Genomic DNA, 13,765 nt, shown 5'->3' with positions numbered 1-13,765 from the left:
TGTCCATACAGTGGCCTTGAGAGTAATATGTGCAACTTAGTGGTTCTGTTCTTAGAAGGAACTTTACTATCTATTTTCCTCTTCCTTTGGGCTGGCACCTGGCCATGGCAGTGGTGAGTCACATTTAGGGGCATAAGGACAGCATTTCAAGGTGTGACATTTCAGATAGACGTATAACGCAGATCCTTGGGTGATTTTATAGATATCAGTGCCACCTACTCTCTCCCAACCCCTGGCTGCCACCTACCAGCTCAGACCTTAATATGAGAGAGAAATAAGCCATCGGTCTTGTTTACGCACCCTGGCTTCCTTGTTAAAGCACCCGACCCAGGGTCCTAGCTCACAGAGTAGGCTCCGGATGCTGTGACTCCCCAGCCTAGACCCCTTGGAGGAGATGGGAGAGGGTGAGCATAACACAAACAAGCCTTTCTAGAGGAGGAAACACCTGACCTGGGTTTTGAAGGGTCATTTTGAGTTGGAAAAACTCCCGGTCTGGTTTACTTTCTTGTTAGTAAGATTCTAGTGGAAGATCAAATTTAGTAATTCTTTCACTCTTTAAAATTATTTGTGTGGAACACTTATTATATACTTATAAGTCAAGGATAGAAATATCCAAGGTAACTCCTTCTTACAGATTTTCTTTCTTTTTTAAAAATAAAAATCTTTTCTATAAACTGTCAATCTGCTGTCCTGAGGAAGGGGGAGGGCAGTAATGGTGGAAAGACTGGAAGGGACTAGTCATAGGACACGTATGAACGACCCATGGACATGGACGACAGGGTGGGGACTGACTGTGGGAGCAGGAGGGTGGGATGAGCAGAGGAGGGCAAAGGGGGAAACTGGGACAACTGTAACGGAATAACAAAAATATCTTTTCCACTATTTTTTAGTTTTTTGACTTTATTTTCTTTTATTGTTGTTCAGTTACCGTTGTCCCTGTTCTCCGCACCCCCCGCCATTGCCCTGCCCTTCCCTGCCCCACCCCAACTCCCAAAGACAATCCCCACCCCACTGCCCTTCATGGCTCTTTTGTACCTGTTCCCCTTCCTTCCCCAGTTATCCCCCTCACCTCTCCCTTCCGGTCACTGTCAGTTTGTTCTTTGTTTCCTTGTTTCTGGTTCTTTTTTGCTCATTTGTTCATTTTGTTGACTGTCTTTAAAAAATTATATGGCCATTGTCTGCTTTTGTTTAGTATGGCATTACTAAATTCTCAGCTCAGTGCAGCTGGTCAGAGAGTAGCACTCAGTAAATTCTTTTTTGAAAGAACTGTTGAATACAGGGAAACATACATGCTCCGACATTCAGCCTACAACCATGGAAAGGACAGTGGTGCCCTGGACCTCACAGCTAGATAAGCTGGTGTTTCAAAGCTGGGGTAAAAAGCAGCTCTGATAGGTTAATGAACATATTCTACAAGTTACGTTTTATAGATTCTACAAAGTCATTACTGCATAAAAATAAATGAATTTTATTTCTTTAATAATGCATTATGAAATGAGTCCTCAAATATGTTCACAGGTGGGTTTTGAATAGTTCAGTTTTAACTACATCACTAAAATAATGACATCACTTCTTTTTATTTTTCACAAGAGAACAAATCCATTTTACTTATTTACTTTTCAATAAGTTTAAATCCTTGAGGGGTACAGCATTACACAGATTCTGTGTCCAGTGACCTTAGCAGGGAGGTTTCTCTGGAATTTAGCTCACACTGTGCCACTTTTCTATGGGCACTGAGAAACTTTCCGTGAGCACGAGTTACCTTTCCCCACATGACTCTGGTTTTGTTCGGTTTGCCGCCAGGAGTCACTGTGTTGTTCTCTGCTTTATACACATAAGCACATCTCTTGCCAAGATACAGTTCAATTTTGTCTCAAGCATAGACACCTTCAATTTTAAGGAGAGCTGTGTGTGTGTTCCCTCTGGTTCTGAGACCCTGCTTACAGCAAGCAAAAGTGGCCTTGGACCGCTGCCTTCCAGACATGTTCATTGTTACAGAAGTCCTGTTCGCAGGAAAGCCTCCACAGGCCCCCGGAGGGCGGAGAGAATGACATCACTTCTTCAAGAGTTTGAAGTCAGTAGGGTACAGCTTATAGAAAGAAACTTACTCAGTGATGTCCCAGTGATATGACAGAAAAAGTCAGCATGGATACAGATAACTGACTTGCATTGCCCACCAGCAGTAGCAGCAAATCATGACTAAAATTCACATCTTGGGTTCTGTAAGATTAAGCTTCCCAATTGGTCAGTAGTGTGTATTGCAATTTAAAGACATGTCTTTAGTTCCTGTCAGTTTTAATATTTGATTGGTCTAAAAAAATTTTCCTGATATAAAATTGGCATCAATAATTTGTCTTTTTAATCATTTGTATTTGAAAGTTGATACCATGTATCAATTTTTTAAAGATTTTATTTATTTATCTTTAGAGGGGAAGGGAAGGAGAGAGGGAGAGAAATATCAATGTATGATTGCTTCTTGTGCGTCCCCTGCTGGGAACTGGCCTGCAACCCAGGCATGTGCCCTGACTGGGAATCCAACCGAGGTTGTTTGGTTTGCAGGCCCGTGCTCAATCCACTGAGCTACACCAGCCAGGCCATGTAACAGTTTTTAAACTGAGTAATAAAAGTTGAACAGAAGGCTCTCACATGCTAAGTGGGATTTTGGCATCAAGAATATAAAGTATGCTATGAATGTTTTTCCTTTGTGTTTTAATATTGTATCTTTATTACATTTACCATGTAGCTGATGCATGCAGAACAACAAAATGAATTGGCAGTATTATAAAACCAAACATGTTTAAGTAAAGCAAGCTGCCTCTTTACATATTAACACATGCAGGCAGATCCTGATAAATACTGTACAGTAGTTACCTGGTTCTCTATTGCACTGATTCCTCATATAGCTTCACAAAGCCCTGTATAATCTGATGATTTCTTCAATGAAAGTGTTTCTTTTGCTTTCATTGAGATTGATGCAAACTGTTTAAAGAAATTTGCCATTAAGAAATGAAAGTGGAAGCATGTTTCTAAAGAAATTTGAATGCAGAAAGAAATACTCATTATTCTTAGAAGAATTTCCCCCTGAACAATTCCTAATTGGGTCTCTAATTTGCTTCTGTCTAATCACTAATTATTTGTGTTGTTTATTAAATAAAGCATAGAACCACCTGCTCTATGTAGTACATACAGCCTAAGTTTGCTAATGTGCAAAATGATGAATAAACTAAGCCAATTCATCCATCTGTGGAATATTTCAAGGTCGACCATCCATTGGTTACAAGATTTTGAGTTAGAAAGACGGTGGCGGACAGTGCTTATAGTTTGATAATGTTTGCTTACTAAGCGTGAAATGAAATTTAACTGTGGCATGTCTGCATTTGTAAATTTATTGTGGTTGTTTAGACTTCCTGCAAAATGAAATGTCAAGCAGTCGTTCTGAGATTCCAACTGTATTAGACTTCAAAGGGCTTGCATAACTGAGATTATGGTTTCAATCTTTGAAAATTTTCTTCAATTTTTTCCACTATATACAATTAATCAATATAGTCAACCAATAACAAAGTGTGGAATGAGCATAAGAAAATTGATGATTAAAACTTAAAAAATAATCCCCAAATTTGCTAAATGTGCCATCTGAATAGTATAGGGATTTGAAAATGAACAAAGTACTGAATTGACATTTTTTCTGAATATGTAATGTAGCATAGATAGAAAGATTTAGTCTAAAAAGTCTCTGATAGCTGTAAGATGCCATTATTTTTATGCAGCTAGGTGCTTTCAAGTGATGGAAAAAAATAGTGCTGATTATGAAGTTCTTTAGGTAATTGTGAGACTTCACAGGATCTATTTAAGCTCCATATTGATGGTTCGGAACAATATATTACCTAATGGTTTCTATTGCCTGAGAATTCATTCACACTTCCTTCCTCCCTCTATCTTTATCTCTCTCTCTCTCTCTCACTGTCCTTCCAGGCTTACTAGAGAACAAGAAAAATCTATTTTTAAATGGCACACATTTATTTGTTTATTTATGTTTCCTTGGTTGGTTGATTTACTTACCAAAGCATTCCATTTCCAAAAGCTTAGATTTCTTTTTAATTGATTCATTTGGCTACAGGAACATTTTCTTGGTATTTAAAATAGTTTTCTACAGACTGACTTTCCACTTGTGATGACTAATCTAATTTAAATTTCTCTCCTTTTTCTTTCTCTAAGTGCTTTGCCATATGATTCATCTTACCGCTTTGACCCTTTTCACTTGGAGCTTTTTCTTAGACCCCAATTCTAGTTGCCGTTAGCAGGCTCACTTGCCTGGCCTGCTGTTGATTTTGTCAAAGCTGTTTATGCAATTTGCATTAACCTATGTTCATGCCTCTCTTTTTAACTTTTATTATTGAGCCTTTAACTTTTATTATTAAACCTTTTGTGCATTTACTTGCTCATGTAGACCTTACCTACATACATATGGTACAATCCATATTTAATATGCTGTGAGTGCATAACAGGAAAGAGGGGGGTATTTGCAGCCATCTTTCCACTTGGCATTATATTAGTTACCAGTTTAGAGTATATTAGTTATAAGTTTAAAACTGTGAGCTTAAAAGGCCTTTTAGAATGTCTGTAGTTTTCAAGATTCATTTTTTAAAACATTTTATTATCTATTTTATTTTTTAAAGAGGGGAATGGCGAGAAAAAAGAGGGAGAGAAATGTCAATGTGTGGTTGCCTCTCGTGGGCCCGCACTGGGGACCTAGCCCACAGCCCAGGCATGTGCCCTGACTGGGAATAGAACCAGCGATCCTTTGATTTGACTCAACCACCAGCACTCCACCACTGAGCCACACCAGCCAGGGCTTGAGATTCATTTACTGACTCTATCAAATGTATTTACACCTGTGACGTGCTAGGTACTTAATCCATGCCAGCTTTGAGCTACCTTTAAGGTTGGCCCTATTTCATATCTTTGCTAGGTGATTTTGGTGTTTAATATACTTTTCAGGAAGGGAACTTTAAAGGTCCTGGTATAACTTAAATAGAATATGTCCATGAAGCATGAACAGTATGGCCTTATCTCACATTAAATCTGATTCATTCATTTGTTTATTCACTCATTCAAGATACAATTATTGTTCATCTATATTACCAGGCACTGTTCACAGCTTATAGACATGGCAGTGCCCATGAGGGTGAATGTTCCTACTCTCATGGAGTTCGTGCCTTGGAAGAAACACATAACATACAAGAAAGCACATATTGCACTGTTGCTGGGATTGCAGTCCGGTACAACCACTATGGAAAACAGTATGGAATTATCTCAGAAAACTAAAAATGGATCTGACTTTTGACCTGGCAATTCCACTGCTAGGATTATATCCTAAGAACCCTGAAACACCAATCCAAAAGAACCTATGCATCCCAATGTTCATAGCAGTACAATTTACAATAGCCAAGTGCTGGAAACAACCTAAGTGCCCATCAGTAAATGAATGGATGAAAAACTATGGTACATTTACACAATGGAATTCTATGCAGCAGAAAGAAAGAAGCAGCTCCTACCCTTTGTAACAGCATGGATGGAACTGGAAAGCATTATGCTAAGTGAAATAAGCCAGGTGGTGAAAGACAAATACCATATGATCTTACCTTTAACAGGAAGCTAAACAACAAAACAAACAAGCAAGCAAAATATAACCAATGACACTGAAATAGAGAACAGGCTGACAGTGACCAGAGGGGAGAGGGGAGGGAATTTCATGGGAAAAGGGGAAGGGTTTACAGGAACAAGTATAAAAGACACATGGACAAAAACAAGGGGGGTGGAAATGGGAGGGAGGTGGGGAGGCCTGGGTGGGAGGGCTGGGATGGGAGTAAAAGAAAACTGTACTTGAGCAACAATTAAAATTAAAAAATTAATGAATAAAAAGAAAGCATATATTCATCGTAGTTTCTGACAGTGAGAAGGGACAGGATGATATGATGGAAAGTGTGGGGGCTCTTTTATAGTCGGGGATCTGGGGTGGCCTCACCCTGTCTCCTCCATGGCCCAGCCCGGTGTGACAGGGCACAGCTACGTTCCACTGTATAAACGCTCTCCCACTCTCGGGGAGCAGTCTTAGGCAAATCTTGTCTCTTCAGTCATGGCTCTATCAATTATTTATTCATCCATTATTCACTCTTCATTCCATCTTTCCGCTCATCGGACATTGTACATACAGCAACGTGCTCTCCCAGCTAAGGATGCAAAGGCGAAAAGGAACCACCACTATATTTAGGCAGTGATTTCAAACTTTTTTGCACTGAGGGTATTTGAAAAACAAATACATTCTCTTTGCAGATTTTCAACTTCACATCTAAAATTTTTCATTGTAAAAGGGAACGATGAACCGCCGTATGACCCAGCAGTTCCACTTCTGCATTATATATCTGAAAAAAACCAAAATACTAATTGGAAAGAATATATGCACTCCTAATGATCATTGCAGCACTATTTATAATAGCTGAGCTATGGACACAGCCCAAGTGCCATCAGTAAGATGAGTGGATTAAAATGGGTGGTCATGTATACAGTGAAATAGAGCTTGGCCATAAAAAGAATGAAGTCTTAACTATTGCAACAGCATGGCTGGACCTAGAAGGTATTATGCTGAATGAAATAAGTCAGACAGACAAGGACAAATACCTTATGATTTAACTTAAATGTGGAATCTAAAGAAGAAAATAAATGAACAAGCAAAATAGAAACAGACTCATAGATGCAGGGGAGGAGGGTTGGGGGACTGGGTTAAAAAGGTGAAGGGATTAAGAGGTACAAATTGGCAGTTACAAAACAGTCCTGGGGATGTAATGTGCAGTGTAGGAAATATAGTTGATGACATTTTAATAACTGTGTTTGGTGTCAGGTGGGTACTTGAAATATAGGGGACCACTTTATAACGTACATGATATTCTAACCACTAGGCTATCCACCTGAAACTAATTAAAATAATATTGACTATAAATTATAATTGGAAAATAAGATAAAAATAAAGTTTTCACCCTACCTTTTTTAAAATCATTTTTTATTGTTATCCTATTACAGTTGTCCCAGTTTGTCCCACTTTGCCCTCCTCTGCCCATCCCATTCCCCCCCCACAGTCAGTCCCCACCCTGTGGTCCATGTCCTTGGGTCATTCATACATGTTCTTTGACTAGTCCTTCCCCTTCTTTCTACCATTATACCCCTCCCCCCACCTCTGGTCACTGTCAGTCTCTTCCACGTTTCCATGCCTGTGGTTCTGTTTTGTTCATCATTTTGTTGATTAGATCCCTCTTATAGGTAAGATCACCTGATATTTATCTTTCACCAACTGGCTTATTTCATCATTTATATATTTGCAGAAGACATCATTTCTATCATATTGTCAACTTTAAATAAACCCATTAGATCACTCATTTGAGTATCCAGTGACATTTAAACACCACAGCAATTTGTTTTAATAATTTAAAAATACTGTCAAAGTAGAATAACTCTTGAAAGGCAGCATATGATCTTTAAGGGCATAAATGCTAAACTTCCTGATTTATTATTATAGTGTATATATATATATTTTAAATAATAGATGTGAATAATATTATAATAACTATGTATGGTATCAAATGGGCCCTAGACTTAGTGGGGTGAGCACTTTGTAAATTATGTAGATGTCTAATCACTGTTGTACACCTGAAACTAACATAATTATTGTGGGTCAACTATAATTGAAAAATTTTTTAATTAAAAATTATGTATGTGAGGGTTACATAATCTATGAATTTTATTTCAGACTAGTAAATGTACCATCTTAGTGGTGTGGCTACAAGCAAGTTGCTTAACTTTCCTGTATCTCTTTTCTTTGTCTACAAGTGAGGATAAATTATTGTAGCAACATTATAAGATTGTTGGGAGGATTAAATAATTACAGAGGATGAAACTCTTAGATACTGGCTCATGGCAAGAAATATTTAAATTTGATATTGTTGTTGTCATTATATTTTGTTGGTTAATTTACTGAAAATAGCCTTATAAGAAAAAAATAACAGAGTTAAAGTCCTAAATAAATTAAATATATACTTATAATTTTCCCCGAAATAAAACAAAGATAGCATATGAAATGAAAATGTGTATAGCATTGTCCATATCTCAAATTAGTACTAACTGCTGCTGTACGCCAACTAACTAGATTTCTGAGTTACGGTGCACTGGGGGAGGAAGACATTACTTTAAAAGAGGCAGAAGCCAAGTACTGTTGGAGTGCACAGGAGAAGTCCACTCTTCTGCCCCAGAGTAGAGTCAGGGGCACCTCAAAAGGAGAGAGCTTCAGGACTGGGTCTTGAACCATTTCTAGTGTGGATCTGGTGGGAATCTAGGGCTGGAATATTGGTGGGAAGAGGGGACTAGAGAGGCTGGGAAGGGTCTCTGAAATCTTTCCTAACTCAGTATTTTGTGAATCCAAAATTCTTATAAAATCTTTATGTCATTACACTTTTTTCTCTTTTGTTAACTAAGGTATGTTGACATTGCTATCATATGAATGCAACAAAAAGATTTATCGAGCGCCTACTATCTGCCAGGAACAGTGAATGTCTATGTCTTTGTAGATGTGTCTACTTAGCCACAGATATGTATGCCACAGAAATTTTGTATTAAATTACTTTTTTACATTAAAAACATTTTATTTCAGGCTGTGATGAGCCATGTTTGGATTATTACCATGAGTAAAATTTTTTTAAACAGTGAGAACAAGTGCTACTGAAAGAAATGTAAGAATTGGAGTGTTTGTTGATTGCAGGGCTCTGGTGACTTTTTGAGAATGACCTCGTTTTAGTGTCAACAGTGTTTTCCGTCTAAGAAATCTAAGTGTTCTTACTGGCAGAGTAATCATTTAAATGTCTTGGTCTTGGTGTGAAATGCTATTTTAAAAAAAAAAGATTTTATTTATTTATTTTAGAGAGGGGAAAGGAGGGAGAAAGACAGGGAGAGAAATATCAACATATGGTTGCCTCACACATACCCAGTACTGGAAAATCTGGCCTGCAACCTGGGCATGTGCCCTGACGGGGAATTGAACTGGTGACCTTTTGGTTTCCAGACCAGCACTCAATCCACTGAGCCATACCAGCCAGGGCTGAAACACTTATTTTTAATTTGAAGCATTTGTTTTGAAACTTAATTTCTCTTAAATTATGTACAACTTCATGAAGAGAAAGAACATAAAATATTAGAATTATACCATTCAGACTTCTTAGACCTTTACCTATCTTTCTATAGCTACTGTTGAAATAGCTGAGTGATAAAATTAGTCTTCACAATTCAAAGTATCTTAAGCAAGACTAACACAAAGGGGTGGGGAATTATTACAATGTATAGGAAGAATCCCAGAGGTAAGGCAGCATTTGATTGGTTAAATTAGTTTTGTGATTGTCAGCCAAAGAAACCCTACATGCCACCTGTTACAAGTTTATATGGGCATTTTGGTTGTCCCAATGCTGGGCAAGGTGGGAGTGAAAGGGGGGCCGTCAGTATTCTGTGGACGGGCGTCTGGGGTGCTAGAAGTACTGAAATGAGGAAGTAAGTGAAAACTTACTTATAATTATTTGAGCCTAGAAGCTAATACTGTTAAATCCAGAGGTGTAAGGTATTGTTTTTTTCTTAAATGGATTTTATTTTTTAGAGCATTATGTTCATAGCAAAATGGAACGTGGCAGAGGTGTCTCGGCTCCTCCCTCCTCACAGATGCATATGCTCCCTCATTATCAACATCTCCACGAGAGGGGCACATTTGCTACAAACCATGAGCCTACAGGGGCACATCATTTCTACACCAAGTCTGTAGCTTACTCAGAGTTCATTCTTGCTGTTGTGTATTACGTGAGTATGGACAAGTGCATCATGACATGTGTCCACTACTACAGTATTATAAAGAGTGCTTTTCACTGCATTGAAAACTGCATGTGCTCTGCCTAATCATGCTTCCCTCTCCCCGACTCCTGGTAACCACTCATCTGTTTACTGCCTCCGTAGTTTTGTCCTTTCCAGAATGTTATATAGTTGGAATCATATCGTATGTGACCTTTTCATTTTACCTTCTTTCACTTAGTAATACGCATTAAGTTTACTCCATGTCTTTTCAGGGCTGGATAGCTCATTTCCCTTTGGCATTGAATAATATCTCATTATCTAAAAAAATCACAGTTTATCCACTCACTCACCTACTACAGGATATTTTGGTTGCTTCCAGGTTTTGGCAGTTATGAGTAAAGATGCCATAAACATCCAAATGCAGATTTTCATGTGGACATAAGTTCTCATATCCTTTGAGTAAATATCAAGAAGTGCAATTGATGAACTGTATGGTAATAATATGTTTAGTTTTGTAAGAAACCGACTATCACCCAAAGTTGCAGTACCATTTTGCATTCTCACTAGGAGTAAAGGAAGGTCCCTGTTTGTCCGCATCTTCATCTGCATTTCAGGGTGTGAGCATTGTGGATTTGGCAATTCTAATGGGCATGTGCTGGTATCACGTTATTGCTATAATTTGCATTTCCCTGATGACGTGTGACGTGGAGCATCTTTTATTTGCCATCTGTCTATTTTCTTTGGTGAGGCGTCTGTTAAAGCCTTTGATCCCTTTTTTATCAGGTAGTTTTACTTACTATTAAGTTTTAAGAGTTCCTTTTGTATTTCTATATTTTGTTCTTTGTATATTTTGTTCAACAGTCATTCATTAGATGTTTCTCTTGCAAACATTTTCTCCCAGTTAGTGACTTCTCTTTTGATTCTGTTGACGTGAGATGTTCTTCACAGTTTTAATATAAGTAATTATACTAATTTTTATTGTGTTGTCTACCTATAACAATACTATTTTATTTTCTCTATGTTGTGTGGAGTGGCTTCTGATCATGTCTTAAATTTGAAATTACTTCTCAGAAGTAGGTGCAGGGATCTAACTGCATCTACTAGCGTGGTAGTGTCCTAAGATTTACTAATTTAAATATATATTACTAAATATATATTTAAATATATTGTTTAAAAGGTATTTTATTTTTAAATTATGTATGCATGGCCCCATGATATATGAATTTTATGTAGTCTAGCAAAGTGGGATAGTACAAATTACTTACTACAGTGAAGTGGTGTTGGGTCTAACGGGGGGGAGAACACTGTCATTGCCGTGGACCGGAGTGTTTTCCCTTCTACTCTGCCATCCTCAGTGGGTCAGACTGTGTCCCCTAAGGTCACGGGGAGTCTGCCGCAGTTCTTGGCATCATGCGCAAATACAACAGTATCTAAAAAGGGTCAACTAGTATTAATCTCTCAAGATTCTCATAATAAACTGTATGTCCCATACAGTTATTCAAAAAATACTGTGACTATTGCTCGATCTAAATATACATAAAAGAGTACAACTTACTGAGAGATCTAGGGAAGGTTGTCAGTTGGAGATTTAATCTCAGTAGTGGTTCTATTCCTCTTTTCCTCCAAGGGGCTGGAGAATCTAAGTCAGAAGAGTACAGAAACCATGTAAATGCTGTTGAGGCAATTGACTACTTCTCAGAAAGAAAAGAATTAGCTTTCTAAAAATGTATTTGCTAATATATATTTGCTCATTGTATTGAAGCACATTTTTAAATGTTCTCATATGAACAATTTTTTTCTAAGAAATTTAATTTTATAGTTTAGTGAACATGTAGCTCAACTAAAACCATTTTGTCATAATAATCTCCTTTCTTTACATGAAAATATAGGGGGGGACTGAAATTTCTCTTGAAGAAATTAGTGTTTTAGAACTGGCTAGTCAGGATAGTACCCGCACCACGGATGCAGAGGCATAAATGCCTGCAGGGGCCAGGTGGTAGCTGAACGAGAGAATCGGGCCCAGTGGAAGGGGCTGTTGCTCAGTGGAAAGCATGTATTTATCCATGGGTGGCAGCCAGCACCCAGCTTTAATTAATAGTCGCCACATTGGAGTTGGGCCCAGAGTTGCCAGATCTTTTGATTTTTCAAGAAAAAAATCAAATATTTCATTTATTTGTGAAATTCCTGACTCTTAGATGTTGGCCCAGTTTAAAACAAACAAACAAAGCAACACTTAAGTGAGCCTAACAAAGCACATTTATGGGAGATACTTGTTCTGTGAAAGGCCATTTGCAGCTTTTAAACTACCCCATTTGTTTCGACTGTAGAGTGCAATAACTGATGAATAACACCACTTACCAGTATTTGTGCTATGGGAAGAAAGGGTGATTCTCTCAGAAATTGTAGTAAACCTGCTGAATGGGACTTGCACTTCACTCTACTCGTTTGCCAATTATCATGGGAGTGTTAGCTAACTGCTGCATAACCTCAAGTTTTTTTTTTAGATTTTATTGTAGTTTGGTCCTCCATCATTAATCATGGAGGATTTAAGGTAGAAGATGGGGAAAATTCAGGGGTGCAGACCCAGGAAGTTTGATTAAAAGAGCCAGTCCACCTGCACTGCCCTTTAGGCAGAGTGGCAAGTGTCTTGCCTCCTATCTTTTGGATTGTGACACATTAATGCATGCTCCCTCCCACCCTGCCCTCACATGTGACTCAGGTAAACGTCCACTAAAGGGCAGGGTCCCTATTTCTGCTTCCCCAGTATCTGCTGATGGTTTTAAGAGGGCTGTTACTTCCTCCACCACCGTATCCCTCCAGGCACATGGCTGAACTCTACACCCTTCCCTAACATCATCAAACTTCCTTTTGTATACTTTTTTCTTATAGTCAGATATTGAAATGCTAACTTCCCAAATAAAAATCTTCAAAACTAGGAAAATAATAGAAAGGTACTTTAAAGCATAATTTCTGAAAACAGTTTGGTATGTAGATAATTTTTATTTTGCATTTTTAAATGTTTGCTTACCTCTGTTTGAGAAACTCTGAGGCTCTTGGAATAGTGCAATTAAAAGTCAGCAAACTGAGATGGAATGTTTGAAGTCGGTCCATACAAAAAAGGATCTTCACTCTTGGGAAGCACCATCTTCCATAATGTCAATCTTTTTAGATTAAACTGGGAGGTTAAAACTATAAAACAAGTTATGTGGACTCTACTAATTTAGGAGTTATAATGATTTAGAGGTAGTTGGGTAAATTCTGTTGCCTGCGTAATCTCTGGGAGTATGTGTACTTGACAAATTAATTACTTAAATCAGGATATATGTTTAGCCCAATTAAAAATGAAAGCCAGCAATGATCTGAAAACTCCATCTCCATAACAAACTCATAGAAAATAATGGATCACCAAATGCAGATAATTCTTAGACAAGACATCTGTAATTTGTATGGAAAAATACCTGTGGTAGGTAGTATTTGGCAATGTTAGTTTTGTGATCTTGGACAAACCACTAGAGCTTCATTGAACCTTTTTTCCTCATTTGTAGAGGCAACATCTCATTATAAAGGTTGTTAAGAGAATCAAATTAAAAGGTTATATATTATTATCATCATTCGTTTCTTGACCTATTCAAGGTCTAGATTCAGATCTTCAAATTTCACTGTTTTTAACTATTCTAATTTATTTGGTCAAGGGATTCAGAATAATAAAGAAAAGATTTGGCAACTAAGGGCAAGTGAATTTTTGTATAAAGATGTTCGTAAAACATTTTATAGTATCCTTTTGTCCCCATGATTAAGTGTGTGTTTCTCTTCACAACCTTACTTGTAAGGCATTAAAGAAAAGAGGGTGGGGGAACCCGTGAGAATAGTGGGAATACACTGAATCTAA

The 13,765-nt window shown here is 37.8% G+C and overlaps 1 protein-coding gene and 1 long non-coding RNA gene across 3 annotated transcripts in view; one reads left to right on the top strand and one right to left on the bottom strand.

Annotated features, from left to right (window-relative positions):
• Positions 1 to 13,765, top strand: part of GRIP1 (glutamate receptor interacting protein 1) — a 661,834-nt gene that overhangs the window by 248,612 nt on the left and 399,457 nt on the right. The gene's annotated exons all lie outside the window — the stretch shown is intronic.
• Positions 6,130 to 13,765, bottom strand: part of LOC128626830 (uncharacterized) — a 34,602-nt gene continuing 26,966 nt past the window's right edge. For both annotated transcript variants that reach the window (XR_008390906.1, XR_008390907.1), the window contains exons 3-4: positions 11,432 to 11,515; positions 6,130 to 6,422 (exon numbers count right to left, since the gene is read on the bottom strand). This is a non-coding gene — a long non-coding RNA (uncharacterized LOC128626830). The remainder of the gene's footprint in view (positions 6,423 to 11,431; positions 11,516 to 13,765) is intronic.

Source organism: Artibeus jamaicensis, unplaced genomic scaffold (genome assembly GCF_021234435.1).
Source record: "Artibeus jamaicensis isolate MK-2021 breed Jamaican fruit bat unplaced genomic scaffold, CSHL_Jam_final contig_233, whole genome shotgun sequence".
Lineage (NCBI taxonomy): Eukaryota > Metazoa > Chordata > Mammalia > Chiroptera > Phyllostomidae > Artibeus > Artibeus jamaicensis.
The sequence above is the reverse complement of the archived record's forward strand: the minus strand, read 5'-3'. Positions and strand labels throughout refer to the sequence as shown.